Source organism: Passer montanus, unplaced genomic scaffold, assembly GCF_014805655.1.
Source record: "Passer montanus isolate IOZ18808 unplaced genomic scaffold, ASM1480565v1 scaffold51, whole genome shotgun sequence".
NCBI lineage: Eukaryota > Metazoa > Chordata > Aves > Passeriformes > Passeridae > Passer > Passer montanus.
In genome coordinates, this window is record NW_024370041.1 from 966,602 (window position 1) to 988,494 (window position 21,893).

At 38.1% G+C, this 21,893-nt stretch overlaps 1 long non-coding RNA gene across 3 annotated transcripts; it reads left to right on the top strand.

Moving 5' to 3' along the window:
* Positions 1–1,428: 1,428 nt before the first annotated feature.
* LOC120509364 lies at positions 1,429–11,052 on the top strand. Of its 3 annotated transcripts, none has more exons than XR_005629238.1 (4): positions 1,429–1,524; positions 2,128–2,279; positions 7,038–7,190; positions 10,838–11,052. It is a non-coding gene; the product is annotated as an uncharacterized LOC120509364 (long non-coding RNA). The 3 variants fall into 3 exon arrangements; XR_005629239.1 differs by lacking the exon at positions 1,429–1,524 and adding an exon at positions 4,835–4,983 and having other exon boundaries at positions 1,867–2,279; XR_005629237.1 differs by lacking the exon at positions 1,429–1,524 and having other exon boundaries at positions 1,867–2,279.
* Positions 11,053–21,893: the final 10,841 nt, after the last annotated feature.

Genomic DNA, 21,893 nt, shown 5'->3' on the forward strand with positions numbered 1-21,893 from the left:
TTGATGAAATTTCTGTTTAGAGTCCCTCTAAACAGCAGAAGTGCCTTTACATAATAACCCACAGTGAATTATTTATTTTATTATTATCTTCAACTTCATCAATTGCCTTTTCAATACTCCTAAAAGTTTGCATAACTGCCTGTGGCAAGGAGTACTCTTTTTAACTCTCCACTTTGAAAATGCATGCTTAGTTTCGATCTGCCTGCTTTATATTTCATTCCATTGAAAGAGACAACGAATGACTTATCTTTTTATCTTTTATGTGCCACTGATGGCATCTGTCATGTACTTCTTCACTCATCTTTTTTTTTTTTTTTTTTCCCAGGCTGAAAAGAGCTGGTCTATTATACACTCATCATGCTGATACCATCCTGTACCTTTGATCATCTTTGTATTTCTGCAAGGACTTGGAGAGCTACTGAGAAGCTAAATGACATTGCAGGGCAATTCTAAAGCTGGGTTTACAGGTCTCTCTGAAAGGTCTTGTGAAGGAGTGTAGGGGGATGCCCCCAATGAGAGAGGGACAAAATAGCCTTTGTCCTCCAAAAAAGGAAGAAAGCCCAGAAGTTTCTCCCAACGATCAGGTGAAAAGACACCTTATAGGACCCCAGAGACTTCAGTAAAACCTTGGGGTCACCTAATTGGATGAGAGCCAAAAGATCCCGCCTGGGCCATCAGGTAGAAAAAGAGAAGACAAAAGAACCCACGAGGCTTTTGTGAAGGTGTTTTACCAGGAGCAGACCGCTGTACCTGGATCGGATTTTCTGTTTATTGTTTTTCCTTTTATTAAACAGTTTTGTTTCCAACACTGCAGCAGAAGCCATCCTGCTCATTATTTGCCTACAAAGGTAATAGCTAAGCTATCCTTTGGGTATTAAGTTCTCTTCTAAAGGCTCAGAAAAACCCTGGCCCGAAAAAACAGAACTTAATAGTCTTGTCCTACAATACAGATTGCTTTTGAAGCCACACATTGTACCTCAAACTACCTCTGCATCAGCTGGAAGTGGTCTTAGCAGATTTTCTTTGAGATGATTATTAGTATTATATTCTCCTCCCAAAACACATAAATCCAATAAAGCACAGGAAGAGAGGAGAGGTATAAAGGAAAGTGGGAATATGTCCATGCTCATGTTGCTGAATAATATTAACATATTCAAAATTTGATTCAAGTTGTTTCAAGATCTGACACTGTTAGAAGAGTAAGGTAGCTGGATCTGATATCTGAGGCTTATCTAAGGCTTAGTACCTCTAACATTTAAAGGAGTGGTTGGAGATTTTACCATTTGAACAGACTAAAAGACACTTCAGATAAGAAAATGCTTTGAAATTGTTCATTTGCTTTTCTGAAAACCACTTTTCTCACTAAGAAGGAGGTGCTTTCTTGTTTTGTATTTCATCTGTTGATTCTCTCAAACAGGTGGTGTTTTTAAGGATTGTCTCTTTAAACTTTGCCTCACAGACTGTAATCCTTCAGAGCAAGGGTAATTAACTCTTCTTCTATGCAAGAAAGACATTCGAAAACAGGTATAGAACTTACTTTTCTTGCCTGAAGTGATGTTTTGGAAGCAGTGTTTGTGGTGTAGCTTGGTTCTGAGAAAACTTCATAGCCCTGTATGTCCAAGCCTGTCTCCACACACAGCTTAAACTGCTTGAGTTCCATCTGTCCACAAACCCTGTGTGCTTGTGTCAGGGTTACTTTTGTGGCCCATCAAGAAAGAACTCTCTGTCTGCAAAAGATAGGTTATGTTGAGATAATATGCACACAGTTCTGAGGACACTCTCAAATGCATTCCACTTGTAAAATTTTAATATTTTCCCCTGTCCGGGCAAAAGCCATGAGATCTGCTCTAGAAGAGACCACAAGGGCCAATACAGACAAGAAGTGAAGGAAGGTTTGTTTGCTCCTAAACTGACTCTCTCACATCCAGAAATACCATAGAGGTAAATATAGATCTTCCATCCATGCAGGAACGCTGAAGGTCAGCTGCCCATAGATCTCAGGACTTGCTGAAACACAAGAAAACCAAGTTCCCCTTCTTGATAGTCACTGGCAGGAGTTACAGTTCTGGGCTTTAGCTTATTTGCTGAAAAGTCAAAGGTGCCCTTGGAATTGTCATTTCATTTCAGCTGACACTTCTGGGAAGGAGAGTGAAAACTTCAGGGAAAGGAGCCAGGTCCTCAGCTGACACAAGAACTCAAGCTTCAGTCCTGCTTGTACTTCAGCAGCCTTAGTTTAATCCTGCAGAAATAATCCTTTGGAGAAGGTGCAACAATCCCAGGTAGGATGTTTCACAACTCATTTTCCTGTTGGATTATGCAGTTTCACACTAATCTCAAACTAAAGAATTGTGATAAAATCCTGCAGAGATGATTTTCTACTGGGAAACAATGTCCTGCTGTTTTAACAGTTTAAGTGGAGACTATTGGCTCTGGGAGAAAAGGTGCCTTTGGAAAAGGGATCTTAAAATATGAAGATTTGGATGTACATCATAATGAGTCAGTTAAAATGGGCAAAGCTTGTGTGAATTAGTATCAATCTGTGGCTTGGTATGAAGATCTCATAGGGGCTGTGAGGTTTCATCTTAAAATTTAAGGTGTAAGTATTCCCCAAATTTTATAGAATTAGAGCATCCTGGGATACAAAGCATGCTGGCAAATGAGGAGGTTTTCAGATCCTGCAGGCTTTCAGATATTTGTTATGAACCATGCAATTTGAATGGAAGAAGTTTTAAAATTATAATTCTGTAACTGTCTCGGTGACATGCACAAAGAAAATCCTGAGAGAAGATTTCAGCAGAGGTGTACAGGTGACAAGACTTATACTGTGTGCCTCAAAATTACAGTTGTAAAATATTTGTCATTCAGATGCTTTTTATCACACTTATTAAATATTTCCCATGCCTGTCTTACACTGAGCATACTGGATTCTCTCCAAGAACCTTAGCAGAACTCTGGGATCATGGAGATGGTTTTCTTGCTGGAGACAAATCAATACTGCAAGATCTTGATTAAAATACCTGGTAAAGAGGCTTTTATTCTTGGTTTACACTGCAACACATCTCAGATACAGGAAGTAATTAATTACAAGCAGGTGAACTCCTCTCAAATACTTTATCAGTACTGATATCCAGGAAACAATTATCCTGAGAAATGCAGTAAATGAGACTAAAAGAACAGAGCAAACTCTATATCTGATTGCAAAAGTGTCTCTTAAATTGAAAAAAAATCAGTGTAGGAAGTGGATGGTAAGTAAATGTATTGAGCTGGATGGGGTGTGTGTATAAACAGATTTTTACTCCATGAGAGGCTAGCACACAGAATCTGTACATTAGTACTTAACTCTCTGCTTTGTATTCACATTTTCTCTGAACATATTTACAAACCTGGGCCTGACAGGCTTGTTTGATATCAAAACCTACTTAATCGGAATGGCTGTGGGTGTTTGACCATGTTTATTCCAGCAGTGTTCTCCCTAACTGCACCTCCTACCATAAAAGAACAGGGAAAAAATTCATTTTTGTGGCAGGTTGTCCAAGTCAGTGTTGCCATAGGAACTTTAACTTTCAGAATTCTTTGTCTTCTCCAGCTCAGATTATTCATTTTCACTTTTGGCAATAATGTTATTTCTGGATTTAACAATAGGCTTTTGTTTGTGAGCCAGTAAGCAAGGGTGTATAGATTCAACTTGGAGTTTTTCTGACACCCTGAACTTCTAAATCGTCAGTATTGATCATGGCAGGGTGTAAATGAGCCAGCATCATATACTGAAATATTGTTAAACTCAGTTTCTGCAGATTTTCCCTTCAACATGTCAATGAAGTGGTAAAAGACAGACATTTATAAGATTTATAATAAAAACTCTACTTCTTCCTTGATTTATCTGCCTCCACATAGCCTTTCCCACAGTGGATCTGATAGAGAGAACCACAGTGATGCATCCTAAAATTTCTCAATGCATCTCATACTTGAACTGTGATTATATTTATATTATATATATATTATGATTAGTTTATAGTAAAAATAATTTGCTTCTATTGGGAAAGCGTGAATCTACCTTACCAAAAAATCTGGCATACTATTGCACTAAAATTTAACAGGATTTTTGTGTAGAAGATATGACCTGGTAGCAACAACTGCAGTTCTAATAATAACTCTGCATATCGATCACAATCTGCTGCAATTGCTTGGATCAAAGTTTATCAGAAATAAATACGCCCCCACCCAAAAAAAAACCACCTCAAACTAGCGAAACTCAAAAACCAAAAAACCAACAAAGACAACTGTCATGAAATACTTGTATTTTAAAAATAACTCAGACTGTTTGCTAAACCAGATTCCAGATTAGTTGCAACAGGACCTCCTGAGAGAAAAAAATTCCCGCAAGCTCCATATAAAACTTTCCAGATGTTGATGTTCTGCAGCCAAAAGTGGTACATGAAAAACCTGCTTCATCTTTTAGGATTTTGGTTTCTTGACCAGTTACCCTAAAAGAAATCCACCAATCAAAATGCAGTTTACCTGTTTCTAATGGCTGCATCTTGAAAGCTGATATTGTAGCTATTTTTCTCACTGTCATGATGAACAGAGACTCTAAAGTGAATGGGGATTTTTACTTTTCCTTACAGAGGCCATTTCCTCCAGTGGTTTTGAATGCATTGATAAGCAATAGCCAGAGAACTTGGGCCAGTTTTGTTCTGAGTGATGTCCATTAAAATAAATTGACACTGTCAATGTGGTTTTATAGTCCTTGAGAAAACTGAGAGGAAGAACATTAACAAATTTCTGAGAGCACAGGAAGAAATAAAGTGTATTACTCTGTGTTCTCTCATTGCAGTATCTTGCTTCGTCAAAGATATAAAGCCAGAGAATCTTTAAGGCTAAAAAGATCTTTTAAATCATTGAACCCATCCATTAAACCAGAACTGCGATGTTCACTAAAAAAAACCATGTCTCTAAATGCCACAAATGCTCATATTTTAGATGGTAAGTTGTTTGCTTTCCTTTAGGTACAGTTATCTTTTGGAAAAAGAAATTTCATTGAGATTGAAATTTTTTATTATAACATGCTTTTTAAAGAAATTAAGCATTACTGTAAATTATTTCAAATCCATGTTGGCTTCATTAAAAAAATACAAACAAACCAACCTATTCAAACTCATTCCCTTTGGTTTAACTTATTTATATTTAAATGGTCAATAACTTTGTTTGAGCTTTGTATTAAAATGTTTATATTAATTTTATGTAACAATAAACACAGGTGGAAAGTCACAGGTAAGTGCCAGCATTGACTGGAGCTCTCTGTGAGACACTGTGAAGTTTCCTGGGGAATTAAAACTTTCCCACTTTGCCATCCCACGATTGTGTGCTTCCCTCTTTATCCTGAGCACATGCATTTGGATGAAGGAAATAACTGACTCCCTTATCACAGCTTGAGTTGGTTGGACTGAGCCTAAAAAAGCTCCTGCCACAATCCTCTCCCAGTTCAAAGTATTTTTAAGCACCACAAGTGTGGGGTTTTGGGGCCACGCCAACGCTGTCTGGCAGTGCCTGAAGAACTCCCACCTCCTTCCAGTGAGTTGGATTTATGGCATGGAGCCCTCAGCACAAGAAGCTGCTTCATGTGGTGACTCTGCAGCTAGCAAAGAGTTTATTTTTGTTGTTGGGTTTTTTTTTTCTTCTTTTTATTCCTCCTCATACAGCCCATAGCCACTTAACACTACATTGCGGAAAAGGACCGACAAGTTCAGATGCATCCACTTGGCAAAACAACTGAACCTCTCTGCCTGAAATTATGGTTTGTTCCACCAAATACTAAATAGATGTTAAAAATGGACATGTTAACCAAGATATAAATTTCCACAGTCGCAGTCACATGAAAAATCTGAAAGGCATTAATCAAGAATTTCAGGATAATCACATTTAATTGTCTGTCTGTGCAAGGTGTTCTACTCCATTTCAGTACAAAGTAAAAGTTGCATAGATGAATAATGAAATCACTTTATATCTTGGAACATATGAGGAGGAAAGCTGTGTTAGCTTTTGATTATGCTTCTGTGGGAGTGTTTAAGAATGGCTTAGTGAGAGAAAGATCTTCCCTGTACAGTGTATTTTATAGCTGATTGCAGCCTGGGGTAGACACAGATTGATGGGTGTGCTTAGGGCACTCCTGAGATCACAGCTGACACAGATCCTTTGGGCTCTTCTTTGAGGTATGTATAAGGATTTTTTCCATAAAAGAATCCAAAACAACAAAAGCAAAAACCAACAAAAAAAAATTAAAAAAACCCAAAAAAAACAACAACAAATCACACAAAACCAAAATATAAACCAAGAAATCTGATTTATCAGTCTGGTGCATCTTGCAGTCTTTATAATTTAAGCAATACATTTAATATTTTTGTGTTTATGCTGTTGCAGGGGAAAAAAAATAGTTACCCTGTGAAAGACAGATGTCCTCAGTTTTCTCTTCTCTGGAAACACATCAGCATTCACTATCTCAGCCTCTTCTTTGCTACTGCATTGGTCAGAATATATCTCATTAGATATCTTCTAATGATAGAAGATATCTATATCTAATAGATATCTTCTAAGTATCCTTTTGAAAAAATGATGGTTATCCCCATCATAGTTTGAAGCCCTGAGGTAAAAAGGACATAAATGCAACTATTTGCTCTTAGGTCTGTCTGCTTCAAATTGCAGCAGAACTCTCAAAGACCAAATACCAAGTCCTATTTTATGTTCTAATCACTATAAACTATAATGGGATTCATATCTGCAAACATTTATTGCTCTGTATAACAAGGATATTTTTAGCTACTTTGAAGGCTGTTATTATTAAGAAAAATTCAACAAAGGGAAAATGATAGCTGCTCTTAAATTAGATATTAATCTGGAAGGAACACTTAAGCTAAACAACAAAGATAACTTTCCCAGGAATTTAAAATTAAAATTTCTAATGTGCCATTAAAGCAAAGAGTCAAGTACCCCAGTTTTTTTCTTGTTTTGTCTTTTACTTACTGAGTTGTATGTTTTAAAAGCCAACCATTATGAAAGTACAATGCCTGAGAAGTCCAAATGGATTATCCAGCATGAAGGCAAGAGCCACTTAGGGGAACAGGAATATGGCATGGAGAAGAGTAACAAACCCTGCTCGGATGAACACAGCATTAACTCATAAAAGGAGGAAAGAGGTAAATGGGTTGAACATTTAAAAAAAAAAAAAAAAAAAAAGTGTGGCTTGACTTACCTAAAAATGCAGCCTTTTCAATGGGTCTGATAATTGATGGGTTCCTGGATGAACTGAACAGGGTGATGTAAGGGACTCCTGCCCTTGTTCACCCTCTCAGCTGCTGCATAGCACTGGCCACAGAATTCCCTGTAGAGAATTAAAAAACAGTCTTTCAACAAGAATTTCTAGAATTTAATTTAGTAAAACACTTATGCGGCAATGATGGAGGACAATAGAGAAGCTATTCTGACCCTGAGCTAAGTTGTGCTCATTGTGGTTATTTTTCCCTCACTGTTTAAGAGTGCAAACAACTTATGGATTGAAAGTGTCTGGTTTTCATCTCCAGCTCACACCCAGGGAGCAGTTCTGATCTCTCCCTGAAAATTTAACACAGAATATAATCCCATTTAAAAAGAGGAAAAAGGGAAAAGGGGTGAAAATTAAAAAAAAAAAAAAAAAAAAAAGTGTGGCTTGAGTTACCTAAAAATGCAACCTTTTCAATGGGTCTGATAATTGATGGGTTCCTGGATGAACTGAACAGGGTGATGTAAGGGACTCCTGCCCTTGTTCACCCTCTCAGCTGCTGCATAGCACTGGCCACAGAATTCCCTGTAGAGAATTAAAAAACAGTCTTTCAACAAGAATTTCTAGAATTTAATTTAGTAAAACACTTATGTGGCAATGATGGACAATAGAGAAGCTATCCTGACCCTTAGCTAAGTTGTGCTCATTGTGGTTATTTTTCCTCACTGTTTAAGAGTGCAAACAACTTATGGATTGAAAGTGTCTGGTTTTCATCTCCAGCTCACACCCAGGGAGCAGTTCTGATCTCTCCCTGAAAATTTAACACAGAATATAATCCCATTTTAAAAGGTATATTGATGTCTGAAAGGCTATCTAGAGCAGTGGCTAGAGAGTGTTAAAGGAATAAAGGAGGCATTTATTAAAAAGGCCTTCAAAGGATGCATCTTGGGCAGTACAAGAGCCAGGCCAAGGCTACACTGAAGACGGACTCAGAGCCATGAGTTTTCACACTTTTCTATCTTTTGGTCCATTTAAATATTTGGGTTCATTATCCAAATACAGCTTCATGTTTTGAAGTCATACCCTCCCAGATTGCTCTCCCCAGTTCACCATTGTTTATACCTTTTGGGCCTGATGCAATAGTGTCCTTGGTTCTGGGGCTGGAAAAGAATTATTTTGTCTGACAAGACTGTGAGGAGAACTTACTAACACTTTATATGAAGTTAAGAGTTATGTACTAATGCAGTATGGAAAAATATGAAAGCTAAAAATTCAGGTGTCAGTATGAAAAACTGCCTCCCTCATGATCCAATCACAACGTAAGAGGGCAGTGAGACAGGGATGGATGGATGGAAGGATGGAGTTTACAACTACCTATTTTCCTGTGCCTTAATTTATGCCACATGGAATTAGCTGGATTAGCCCTGGGTGATGAGGGTTTGGAAGCTGGCAAGAAGTGCAGCTTAGGTCTCATTTCTCATTCCCTGTGTTGGACTGAGCATTGTTATAAAAAGGATATTTCCTGTGCTTTTAGTTCTTTGCCAGTTGAATACTGGTGGGCAGGGTTCCTTAAACACAAACTTGTAATACAAGTATATTTTTGTATAAAATGGGTAAAACCACCCAGGACCAAACAATTCTGATGGCAGAAAGACAGTCAAGGCATTGCTCTTCTGCATGGTCAAGATTTAGTTCAGCTAAATCACTGCAGCCAAACAATTGAAAATAATTGACCTATATGGCAAGTAATTTTCACACAGTGGAAAGGACTAAATTTATCTGGTGAAGAGAATTTTTTACTGCATTTCTTTAAAATTTTCTAAATTATGCAGTTAGGAAAAGAGACAGACTGAACACAGCCATTTTCACAGCCAGTTTCCCTGGACATTGCAGAAGAGATGTTGCACAACAGATCCATTCTGTTACATACAACTTTAATTTTTTTTTTCTATTTTTTCTCTATCACTTTTCCTTTTTGACTATTCCCTGCCCCCCCACCCAAAAAATTTCTATCTAACCTGATAAAACTAAGTAATCAAATGAAACAAGAAGAGAATGAAAACAGAAAAAAATAAAAATAAAAAAAAACACCACTTCCTGTGACATTTTAAAGTGAGTTCAAATATTTAACATCAGAAAATACTCAGGACAGGAAAACCGAAAGTAAGGAAACATAGAGAAAAATGAGTGGGAGAAAATAGATATTCCCAATACAGCATACTTCCACAGAATAAAAATATAGGAGGGGGAGAAAATAGTTGAAACTGAAAGATGATGGGTTTTACATTTTCTGAAAGCTATCTAAAATTTAATTATTCTTTTCTTTTTTTACTCTGTCATTACCAATGTGCCTTGAAAGGTGCCAAATCTCCTTTCAAAACTTGTCTTCAGATTTATTATCAGATTTATTTATTTATTTATTATTTATTTATTAAACCAGATTTATTATCCTGATGACCTGATCTTCCTTGACTTCCTTGATTTGCTTTGCTTTTAGTTTTCATTTATTTTTACCTGTGTGCCAATAACTACAATTTCATGATAAACCAAAGTATCTGTGAATGATTCATGAATATTTGCTGAATAAGCAGCTATTAAGCTTTATTTTCCTCTGTTTTCTTCCCTGTCTCTTGCAACATTTTACCACAATAAAACTGAAAGGAAGTTCTTGTTTCTTCTAATTTCTCTACAATGTTTTGGAAGATAATTAAATGTAAATTCTAACAAAAAAAAAAAAAGTGATGTTTGTAAAAGGAAAAAGTTGGCAGGATTTCTTTTTGGGTAAAGTGAAAATTGAAAGGTTTTTTCTAGAACAATATAGAACAAATTTTCTTCTTTTAGTCACAAAATCTTATGCTATCTTGATGGTTACCAAAATTTTTATGAGCTTTGCCAACAATCTTTAGCAGGCAAAGTATAATTTGAACTATACATTACATTGATCTAATTTAATACATTCTTGGAGAATTCACAGAGCCAAATTTTACAGGTTTTTACATTTCTATAATTTTCAACAGAACTGGGTCCTTTAGAGACCATATGCATGTGTGTGTGTGTGTATATATATATATGTTTTTCACTTGACACTGTTCCATTGGTATTTCTACAGACATTTTAATCATCAGCTAAACTTTCTCACAGTGGCTGGGTAGCTTCCTGAGTAGTAAAATATAGTATATTACTGAAAATTAAATAGCTCCATTGAAAGATTTAGCTGTATTTCATGTCTTGTTAGCCATCCAAAATACAGTAGAGCTGCTTTTCTGCTTGATATAGCTCAGTGGAATGACATTCTCCTACCCAGCAGCATGAGAAAGAACCTAAGCCACCAGAAATAATGTCATGAAAATTTATGTTTCCAGGACCAGATGCAGTCTGACTGTGTCACTCTGAGGTCAGCTCAAGCCCATATGCCAAACCCTAAACCAGCAACCTTGAACATAAAAATGTCTTGTCTGTTAACCATGAATGAGTTATCCCAGATCTGCTGAAAGATTTTCAGATCTGGGAAATGAACACACATGATACAGCAATAAGTGTAAATTTGTGTGCTCCCTGCCCTAACAATTCTCTATATTTTTGCAGGGAATCTGTTGTTGATTGAGAGGAGCATAAACGAGACTAATAATCACCTTTGTTTCAATGTCACTGCTTTTGTTTTGAGACTTGTGCAGCCTCATCCGTCTACAGCATCAATATTTCATAAAGATTGCCAGTTTGGAACTATTGCTGTCATTCATGTGCATGTTATATCCTTCCACTCCTGTCGATCTATCTGCAGGATCAGGACCTTAATTTACATATTTGAACAGTATAATTATGAAGGATGTTATCTGGGTGAAAATGTGAGGCTGCCAAATGTCGGATAATTTGCAAACAACACAAATTCAGAGCGGCTGCCTCTTGAGTATTTTTGGAAAGGTATGGGGAACAACCAATTGATGATTAAGAGGCCTCCCAATAGACAAACTAAACAAAAGGTAACAATTTATCCCAATGTTTTGGTTCACTGCTGATGAATTTTCTTAGCATCTGCTTAAATGTTTGATTATTCTACAAGCCCATCTGTTTCTGGCTGATACGAAACTCTGCGTGATGGGGGAATTTTTAACAGCTTGCACACCTCATTTAGCAGAGAAGACATAAAATTAGTGCCCTGATCTGTTGAATTTTCTAAGGGTAAGCCTACTCTGATAACAGCATTAATCAATTCATTAGCTTCATGTTTTGCCAGCTAAGACTTCATGACAATACTGTGGGGTTTGAATGTCCAAGTACCCCTTCCAAGATTTGCTACATTCCTCAGACAAGAAATTTGACTAAATGAGAGTTAAGATTCAAATTAAATTTTCCTAGTCTGGCAGTACAACATGATACTGGATAAAAAATGGAGAGGACACACGTAGGATGTCACTTAAATATTTTGTTGTTCCCATGGGGAACTCCTAACTCCAGATGTCTGCTGGAAATGCAACCCAGCAGAGACGAAATAGTCTGGGAGGTTCCTGGAATGTGTGGAACTTGCTGTTTTCAACCGGAGAAGGACTTGTGGGTGATATGATGGTCAGAGGCCCTCTTGGGGCGCAGCAATCACAAAATTATAAGAGTTTGGGATTTCTGGAGACATAAGGAGATCTGCCAGCAGAACTTTTGCCTCAGATTTCCACAGGGCAGTGCTTGACCTGGTTAGAAGATTGGTTGAGAGAATCCCTTGGGACGGAGAATCCCTGCTGAGACATTCCTGGAGGGCAAAGGAGTCCAGATTGGCTGGACATTCTTCAAGAGGGAAATCTTAAAGGCTGCTCCCAGGGGAGGCCATGGATCAGATCACCTTGAGTACAGGACAGATCAGATCACATTGTAGGTACAGGACAAACCCAGCATGGGCTTGGGAAAGACAGGTCCTGCTGGTCACCCCAGTCTTCTATGACAAGGTGCCTCACATGGTGAAGTGAGGGAAAAGTTGTGGATCTGGTCTGCTTAGACTTTAGAAAAGCCTTTCCCACCATGTTCTCCTGGAAAAACTGGCTGCTCATGCTTGGATGGGTTCACAGTTTGCTGGGTGAAAAATGGGCTGGATAGCCAGGCCCTGCATTGGGGAATGGAGCCACATCCAGCTGGTGGAGTGTCACAACTGGTGTTCTCCAGGGGAACACTTCTGGGGCCAGTTCTGTTTAACCTCTTTGTTGATAATCTGGTTGAGGGGAGGGAGGTACCCTCAGTCAGTCTGGAGATGACACCAAGCTGGGTGGGAGTGTTGATCTGCTGGAGGGCAGGAAGGTTCTGCAGGAAATCTGGACGGGATGGATGGATGGATGCATGGATGAAGGCCAAAGGTCTGAGGTTCAACAAAGGCAGGTGCTGGGTCTGCATTTTGGCCACAACAACCTCCTGCAGAACTCCAGACCATGGGCTGAGTGGCTGGAGAGCTGCATGACAGAAAAGGACACAAAGGTGCTGGTGACAGTGGCTGAACATCATCCAAAATGTGCCCAGATGGCCAACAAGGCCAATGCTCCCATGCCTTCATCAGCAACAGCATGGCCAGCAGGACCAGGGCAGTGATTGTCTCCCTGTGCTGGGCACTGGTGAGCTGCACCTCAAATCCTGGGCTTCAGTTTTGGGCCATGTTCTATGGGAGAAGAGAGTTCAGCCACCATTAAACTTTTCTGTGCTTTCTACCATGGGGCCGGAGAATGCACTTAGTGCTATTTTATTTACTGTTGTAAAATAGCTCCAAGAATTATGGTGCTGTGCCATGCACTCATTGTACAGGCATTCTACAAATTAATAAATCTCTGTGTTCCAATTTCCTGTCTGTAAAGTTAATGTCATGGTCCTGCTATTTTTATAAAATCTGTTATAGGGTCTTGGGGAAGCGATTTTTCCTTTGCAAGAGTGAATTTTCAGGGTGTATAGAAGGTGACAGCTAAGCCTGAGATTATCATGACCCCAGGCCAATGTGGGTTTCATTACATGCAGAAGTCGTGTTCCTGTGCTGCCGTCTCTATCAGCAGGAGAGCTTTGTTCATCTGTTCTATTTGTGCAGTTTCTACACAGGGGTTCCCATCTCAGGTGAAGCCCTTAGATAAGGCTTTAATGTGAAGAAAAAGGAGAAGGTATAACATTATTGGCAGGAGGTTCCTGTTGGGGCAAATTTCCTCCCACCTTATGGCAGCAGAAGGAAACTACTTAAGATTTGCTCATTCCTTTCTACAAAACTGCACTAAAATTGATCCTTTGCTTCAGGAACTCCTGCCCTATGGAGCACAGGTGTGCTAAGGGGTCCACATTGTTAGGATAAACTTTTCTGCCTGCTCTGAGAGTGTATAAAGAGTTTAGAAGAAATCAAGGGCTTGTTTTTTATATCAGGAAACTGGGCATATGTTGAGCTCACAAACTGTCACTGGCAGAGTTTGAATTAAGGATGAGCTCAAAGCATTAAATCCTGATGCTGGACAGAAGCCTGTGAGCACAGAAAGGACTGAGACATGGGATTTTTCTTCTGGGGTCCTCTGTAAATTAGAAATGGAGGAATCAGCCCTATTTACTTACAAACTCAGCTCTTAATCTTTACACTACTGTGAAGTTACTTTACAATATCAGCCACATTTTCGTCATGAGTGGAAAGGACAATAATAATACATGGGAAGCTACAATTTTTCCTCCCTCCAATGTTTCTCATTGTAGAGTATATACAATTTGATGTCTCTGTCTAGAACACAAAGTGATATTTCCTGTAGTAATACAAAATTCTGTGCATCTCCTTCTCATGGTGTGAACTCCATGATTTCTGTTGTGCAGTTATCTGAAAGGAGCCTTAATTTCCCTTCATTAACAGGTGTTTGTTAGATTTCAGATGTTCTCTCTCTATATTTCCCCATCTCTGCCAAAGAATAGCCTAAGATTAAAAAGAAAGAAGTTGGCTTTAATTCTAGCATATTGATATTAAATTTCTACTTATGAAAAGAAAGGTCAGTTTGCCTTTGTGGGTACTTTTAAATGATTGAGCAGACAAAGCAAGATAGCCTCTATGCTGAGATGATGTAGTTATTAAACCCAGCCTAGAAGCTTATCTGAAGTTTAGTTTTTCCTTGTGTATAAGAAAACACTCTAGCTAATATGATCAGCCTGAATAAAACTAATTGCTGTCCTATGTCAGGGGTGAATATTTGCCTTTTCCCATAATTTTGAGACATAAAAAAGCATAAAGGTTGGATTAGTAATTAAGCTACTGGAAGCCAATGTCCATTTTCTTATGTAAATGCAAATAAGTATGGATTTATCACCCTCAATCATTAGAAGCACTGAATGGCAAAAGGGCATTTCAAGACTTCTGTGCCTTTCAGACTGTAATTGTGATCATCTCATACAGGTAATTTTTTAAAATCCAATTGCTTTCTCTAACTTGCTTAGAAACTTAGGGAACCTTTCCTTCCCCTGCAACAAAATCCTGAAAGCAATGATGGCAGACATTTTTTCTTCCTGTCAGTTGCTGCTTGTTGTTTCAATGTTCAGCTGCACAAGTGAATTCTCAAAGCAGCAAAAACATTCACTTCCTCTAAAACTGAAGAAATTTTCTTCTCTACAAAAATTACAGAAAGCTGAGAAATGCAATAACAAAACTAGTGTGGGTTTAGGCCCTTATACTTGTGAGTTGATCAGAATAACCTCAGAATTTGCAGATATTCCCTAAGTTTTGAAGGTTCTTGGATTTTAAGGCATTGCAATTTCTCCCTTAATATCTGATGTTTTGTAATAGGGAGGGGGCAAAAACAGGATTAGACAACTTAACTTTGTGAATCACTTATAGGAGCATATCCCAAATATGACATGCATTTAAAAACCTTGTTCTCTTCTTGCTTATGACATAAACATTTGTAGGTATGTTTGTCTCAATGTGGTGTGACTGTAAGTTATCAGTGTTATGCATGAAGCTGGAACATTTTCAACAGCACAGAGACTTTCTGAGTCAGTAAAGACCAGATAGATCCAATAAAAGTGCTGATTACTATTTGCAAGATCACCAGGACTGCTGTGACCAGCTGCTATTTTTTTCTGTGATGGAAGGTTGAGAGAATACAGTGGTCTTTTTCAAGAGAAAGAACAGACTGAAGGAATGCAATCTTCAAGTGCTTGAATTGTTTTTTATAAAGATAATAGAAATGCCTACTCACTACATTGAAAGAAGTACCAGTGAGCTTCAGCTTCTGCCTTAATATTAGCAGAGATTAAGCACCAGCCAAGCCTGTGCAAAAATATTGCAGCACTCTTAACTGGAGTTTCAAAAAACAAAACAAAACAAAACAAAAAAATCTCAAAAAAACAAAACCAAAACCAAACAAAAAACAAACACCAAAACAAACAAACAACAACAACAAAACAAACAAACAAACAAAAAAAAAAAACGAACAAAAAACCAAACCAAACAAACAAACCACATTTATAAAAACATTTTTCAGTGAAGATTTAGGTCTAGTTGGTGCTGTTTGGGAGCTGACTTCTAATGGTGCCCTCATGTCCATCCACAGTTCTTTTTTGCAGATCATGTGTTTTTCTCCACTACATTAACTCAGTTAATTTATGGTTCAACTAATGTAGAGGTTTTAGCATACTTAGGGTAAATGTGGCATAACAACAGATGAACACTCAACTGTGGAGACAAAGGTAACAAACAATAATAAGGTAGTAAACATACACTTGAACCTACTTAGAGTGCACCTCAAATCATTATAGAAAAAGTCTTTGTAGTCTTTACAGGTAATTCTTTGTGTAGCTAAAACTGAAAAAAACCAAAACATTAAGACATTTGGAGAAGGTGTAGAAAACAAATTTGGAACTATAATAATATCATCACATGGTTTCCTGGTTTAGCCTTTCGTAGCACTGTTCTTTCTCCATTATCTTATCTCAAAAATGGGTAGCACAAATGGAAGGGATCCAAAGAAGACTGATGGAGTTCTTGAAGGCATAGGAAGAATGCTCAGTTTTCCTGATTAATACAGGATGTTACAGAAACATGCAGGGTAATGAATGCCACAGAGAAGGTAAATTCAGAATCCTTGTTTACTCTTTCATAGCTCAAGCATATATGTTTAAATAGAAAAGAAATCAATATGAAACCAATAACATGAACGTGAGTTCTTGCATGTGACACAATCACACTGCTGAGCTCATTGATATGGTATCTAATGGAGAATCAAGCCCCAGAATTGTTGATTTACAAAAAAAGTAATGTTTTTGCTAAAGGCAATGCCTACAGTATCAAAAGATAGGTAGTGAAACTATTGGGATTTGCCAACATTCAGGCAAAAGACAAAAAAGCACTTAGTAGTTAGGTGTCTGATTGTTCACAACAATGTACTTTTGAGTCCAAGGCAAAGTGATTTTGTCATTGATAATTTCTGTATCTAGTGCATGATGGATCTCACCTAGTTTCATTTTTCTAAAAGTAGAAGTTTCTACTCAAAGCCAAACATCTGAATTCCCCTCTGTGGTTACTGGCAGGAGGCCACTCCAGAGTTAGGCTGTCAAATCTCTTCCCTCAAGAGTGGCTGAAACTTAGATGAATTAAATTGTATTTGAGTTATATTCAGGCTTGAATCACATGATAAGGAATATCACAACTAACCAGTTTGCTCAGTTCTAGACAGCTTGACCTTCTATGGATGATTCCAAAGCAGCAGCAAAGTTGTCTGCAGCCAGAATTTCTCTAAAAGAAAGCCTATTATTTAACAGAAAGCTTATTCTGCTACCCAGCAGTAAAATATCTGCTCTTCAGATGATGTGATCAGCAACTGGAAGCATTACTCAGCAAACAGGATCTTACAGAACATTAAAAAATAAAAACTGCAGAGCCAGCTGCTGAAACTGTCCACTTTGGAAACACAAAGTGGAAGAAAAGCATTGGTCATTTCCCAAATTAGGTTGTTCTGCTTGTAAAACTACATTTTTCAGCTTAAAGGCATTCTTTTGTAACTTTACTACTGCAGATGATTGAAAATGAAATATTCAGCAGGTTTCCACTACAATCTTGTAATGCATATTTCAGAAATATTACAACCCACTTTTTGAAGGATGAAGAAAAAGCACCTGAACACATACTGAAGTCTGCAGTTTGTAAATTCTTAGCTCCTGAAGTTTTGTTCTCTTTTCTATGTCATTGACAATTATATCACCACCATCTGTTGATCAAATAGCAAACACAGAATTCCAGGATGACAGCATTATCTGTTGTGAAGTTTCCCTGGTGTGCCACATTACAAGAGAGTATTTTTATTAGTTCTAACATCAAACAGTAATAAATTGGACTGGAGAGGCTTTTGTGCTCATTTTTCCAACACCATGTGTCTGCCTCATGTTTCATTGCATAGGTTTTCTTTGCTGAAAGGGAGTTTTAAACATACATGTGCTTCAGCTGAGAAAGGGGGGAAATGTTTTACTGTTTTACACTTTAAATTTAATTTCTCATCTCAAGTGTAGGCATCCCTAAAAGGTAAGTTATCTGACATCAAATATTTTAGGAAGGGAGGAATTACCCTGTAGGGAGGTCTGTGTCATCTTTGAACACAAAGACAACATATATGGCTAAAGATTTACTCCCTTTATTGTCTGTATGTCTAGTGAAGGGAATTCAACCTCAACAAGAATGCACTTGAAGTCACTGAGATTTTTGTTGGTATTCCTGATGACATTGACTCCCACTGGGGAATGAGTTTGGTCTTAGAGAATGACAATTTTTACACTTCCAAGGAGGCCAGACAATCTCAAGTGGTCAATTCTGTGCCACATGGAAAATATTCTCTGTATTTACAGGATGCTGACAGGTCTGTCCTGCTGCATCAGAACAGTTGGGATCAGGATGTGTATGTCCTTCTCTCTGCAGCACCACAATTTTAGGCTGTTTTTTGCTTTATATTGCCAAGAGTTGCAATTGTAGTAGCAATGTGAACAGTCTGATAGAAAGAAATGCAGTATTTAGCTAGCTAGAGGAAGGAGTTCAAACTATTTCTTCCTATTTATTGGAGTATTATAACAAGTCCCATGGACTGACATCTTGGCTTTTGAAATGCAACGGGTTTCATAAGCCATCTTTGTAAAGAGCTCTCTGGAAGAAGTTATGGCACCAAAAAAAAAAAAGGATTCCAATCTACTTCTCCCACTCTTTCTTTTGGTTGTCTTTAAGTGACCTCCTACTGAGTGACCTCTGAATTGATAAATTGAGTTAACTGATCTCAAAAAGCAATAAACTTATTGATTCTATGCTGTTAGTGGCTTTTTCAGTGAACTGAAAAAAGCCCCACATTGGAATTGATTCAAACTTATCAATAAAAATTCTACACATGCAGAAGCTTCTTTAGTACAACATTTCTCAAAAAAAAACCAAAACTCATGTTCTAATGATAGCCTTACATATAGCTCTAGAAATGAACAATTCTGTTTGGAAAACAGGCTTTGAACAGCAACCAGTAAATAAAGCAGTGATACATCTGTTATCAAGTTTAAAAAATAATTTAAAAACTTAGTAGGCTATTGTAAGACTGCAGCAAGTAATTTTCATTGCAGGTGTCGAGAATTGGTCCCTGAAGAAACTCAACAAGTTCCACTGGCAAGGTCAGGGCCAGAGTGAGGGGACAGTCCCCAGCATCACTGAGTGGGATTCCCCTGATGAGGGGATTGAGAGCAGCCCTGCCAAGAAGGACCTGGGGGTAGAGGTGGATGAAAACTGGACATAAACTGCTCTTGTGGGAGTCCACCTGCATTACTGTGTCCAGCTCTGGAGCCTCCAAGAGCAGAAAGACATCTCCTTGTTTGAGCAGATCCACAGAGATGGTCTGAGGGCTGGGGCACCTGTCTTGTGAAGTTTGAGAGACTGAGTTTTTGAGTTTGGTCTTAAAGAGTGACAACAGAAGGCTCTGGGTACACCTCAGAGCAGTGTTTTTATGCTTAATAAGGATTGAAAAGGTGGAGAGGGACTTTTTACAAGGGCCTCTAGTAATAGGACAAGTGATATCTATTTTAAACTTAGAAGAGGAAAATTTGGATTTGACCGAAGGAAGCAATTCTTTATTCTGAGGGTGGTGAGACACTGGAATAGACTTTACAGAAAATTGTTCATGCCCCATCCCAGGATGTCTCACATTGGAGAGGACTTGGAGCAAACTGTTCTACTGAAAGAGATCCCTGCCTGTAGCAGAGGGGTGGGACTAGATAACTTTTAAAGGTCCCTTCAGTCTCAAACCATTCTGTGATATTCAGTCCTGAATTAGTCAGAACCATAGAACCATGTTATGAAAAAAATACCATTCAATTTTATGATAAAATTCTACCTTCTAATGCAAAAAATGTGAAGGTGCCAATCTCTGGTTGCTGAACAAAACCAGTCTTCTCCATTCCATAGTGTCTGGGTGGATTATTTTCCAACCCAGAGTCCTTTTAATCTGCTTTTCTGTGGGTATGTTAAATATCTGTGTGAATAATATATCTGTACTGATGAGGTTTCATAAATATAAATGTATTTTGTACTGCAGTGTAAAATATTTTGGCAAGAGGCTTAGCACTTCATATTCTACAGAAAACATATGGGTTGAAGGTGGGGGGGGGGAAATGAAAAAGAGAGGAAGGCTAAGTTTTCATGATACAAGAGTGGTTAACAGAAAATAAAAGGTTTTTTTCTTAAGTTTTCTTCTAACAGAGTTATCCAGGACATTTTGTCATTCATAGGAAGTGCTTGTATGTCTTTTCACTTCCTATTACCACTTCCTGTTTATTCTGGTTCCTAATATCAATAGTGTGCTGTGACAGCCATTTTTTTTTTTTTTTGGTCCATGTTTTGGGATTCTTCTGATCTTTGGCAATTTCATCTCAATGCTTTGCAGTTGTCTTAGAATAAGAGTATAGCCATTGTCAGCGCAAAGGTTTTGTAGGCTTTGTTTTGTTTTTATGTTGCTTCCTTTCTTGCATCCCCAGCAACAAATTGTGTTGCTCTTTTCTCTGACTCTTCTCTTGGCACTGTATTGGCTTTCAAGTAATGTGGATTTCTGGGATATCTGACACCCTTATGAATAACATTTACCAGGATGTACAGAATGGAACTCATCCTGTGCACAAATAAGGCCATACAACTCCCTGTAGCTGTTTCTAGGATCTCATTAACCCATCCACCAGCTTGAATCATGTGCTCAGTGGAGACATCAAGATGAACAGCAAAAAATGCATAACCAAAACAGACTAGAAATGCAAATCACATGGCCGTTATCTCACTCAGCACTGTGTACCACACCAGTGCACTCATCACAGTGCTGGAGGTTCAGGCCCAGAAACCCACTTTATGCAGTTCTGGGTCAGCAATTTATCATCTCTTTCAACTCAGGCAGTGCTGGAACCTGAGCTTCATTCATCCAGGTCTGAGTGCCCTAAGTACATAGACATGAAAGCAGTCTCTTAGCAACCCTCACAGAGAAAATTCCTTTGCTGTTTCATCCAGAAACTCCATGAACATGTGGTTGGTTTCATAACTGGTGTATTTTCTCTGCTGCATTTGCAATGACATTCATATTAGAGAGACAGATGTGTTTAAGAAAGAGGCCAGCATTTTGTCCCAGAGTTAGTGTGTTGTCACCATGTCATTTTCTTAAAAATCCCTTTTCCAGGATTTTTTTTCCTGAGAAGCTGAAAAACCTCAGAGGAAAAGAAAAACAATAATTATCCGCTTCTGTGCAATGCAACAGGTGCATCTTTGATTGGTCCACGTTGGTTGTTTCTAATTAATGGCCACTCACAGTCAGCTGTCTCAGACTCTCTGGGAGTCACCAGCTTTTTTTATAATTCCATTCCTTTACTTCCCTTTCCAGGTTTCTGATGGATCCTTTCTCTTTATTCTTTTTAGTATAGGTTTAGTACAGCATTTTAATAGAATATAATATCTTAATATAATAAATCAGCCTTCTGAAACATGGAGTCAAGGTTCTCATCTCTTCCCTCATCCTGGGATCTTTGAACACAACCACAGTGTCTTTGTGACAGGAGCACATCACTGAGGACTCTCAACACCATTGGGCAGTGGGACTGCTTTCCTAACCCTCCACAGGGATTTTTATGGGCCTGGAAAAATTTGGTTGACTCAAGGATATTCCTACATCAAAAAATCTTTTGATCTCTCAGCCATGGGGTCCCTGCCTGTGAATCTCCTAATTCTTCACTGTGTCAAGAAACCTGGGTTCTCACACTGTGAAAAGGTAGTTGCTTCAGAGGCCCCCTCTGGAGTGATCAGCTCCAGGTGACAATGTGTTCTCTATTTTATCAGTAAAGCAATGGGAGGAAATAAATTTTTAATGTATCTTTTTTTGGTTTTTTTTCTTTTTTTTTTTTTTTTTTTCATTTACGGTAAAAAGATCTACAAAATATGAGCTCTGACTGGTCTTTGAACCCTTAAATGGCTCATGAATCCCCTCCACTTGCCTCCCACCTCAGATCTTTGATTATTTTATATAAACATCATCTCTAAATTGTTTGCAACAAGGCAAATCCCACAAGAACAGAGAAAAAATTAGGAATATAATGTCTGGTGTGTATTTATCACAGCTTATCATCAGAGCAATAACTTGATTCAAGCTTTACATAGTGCCAGGGTAATTTTGGG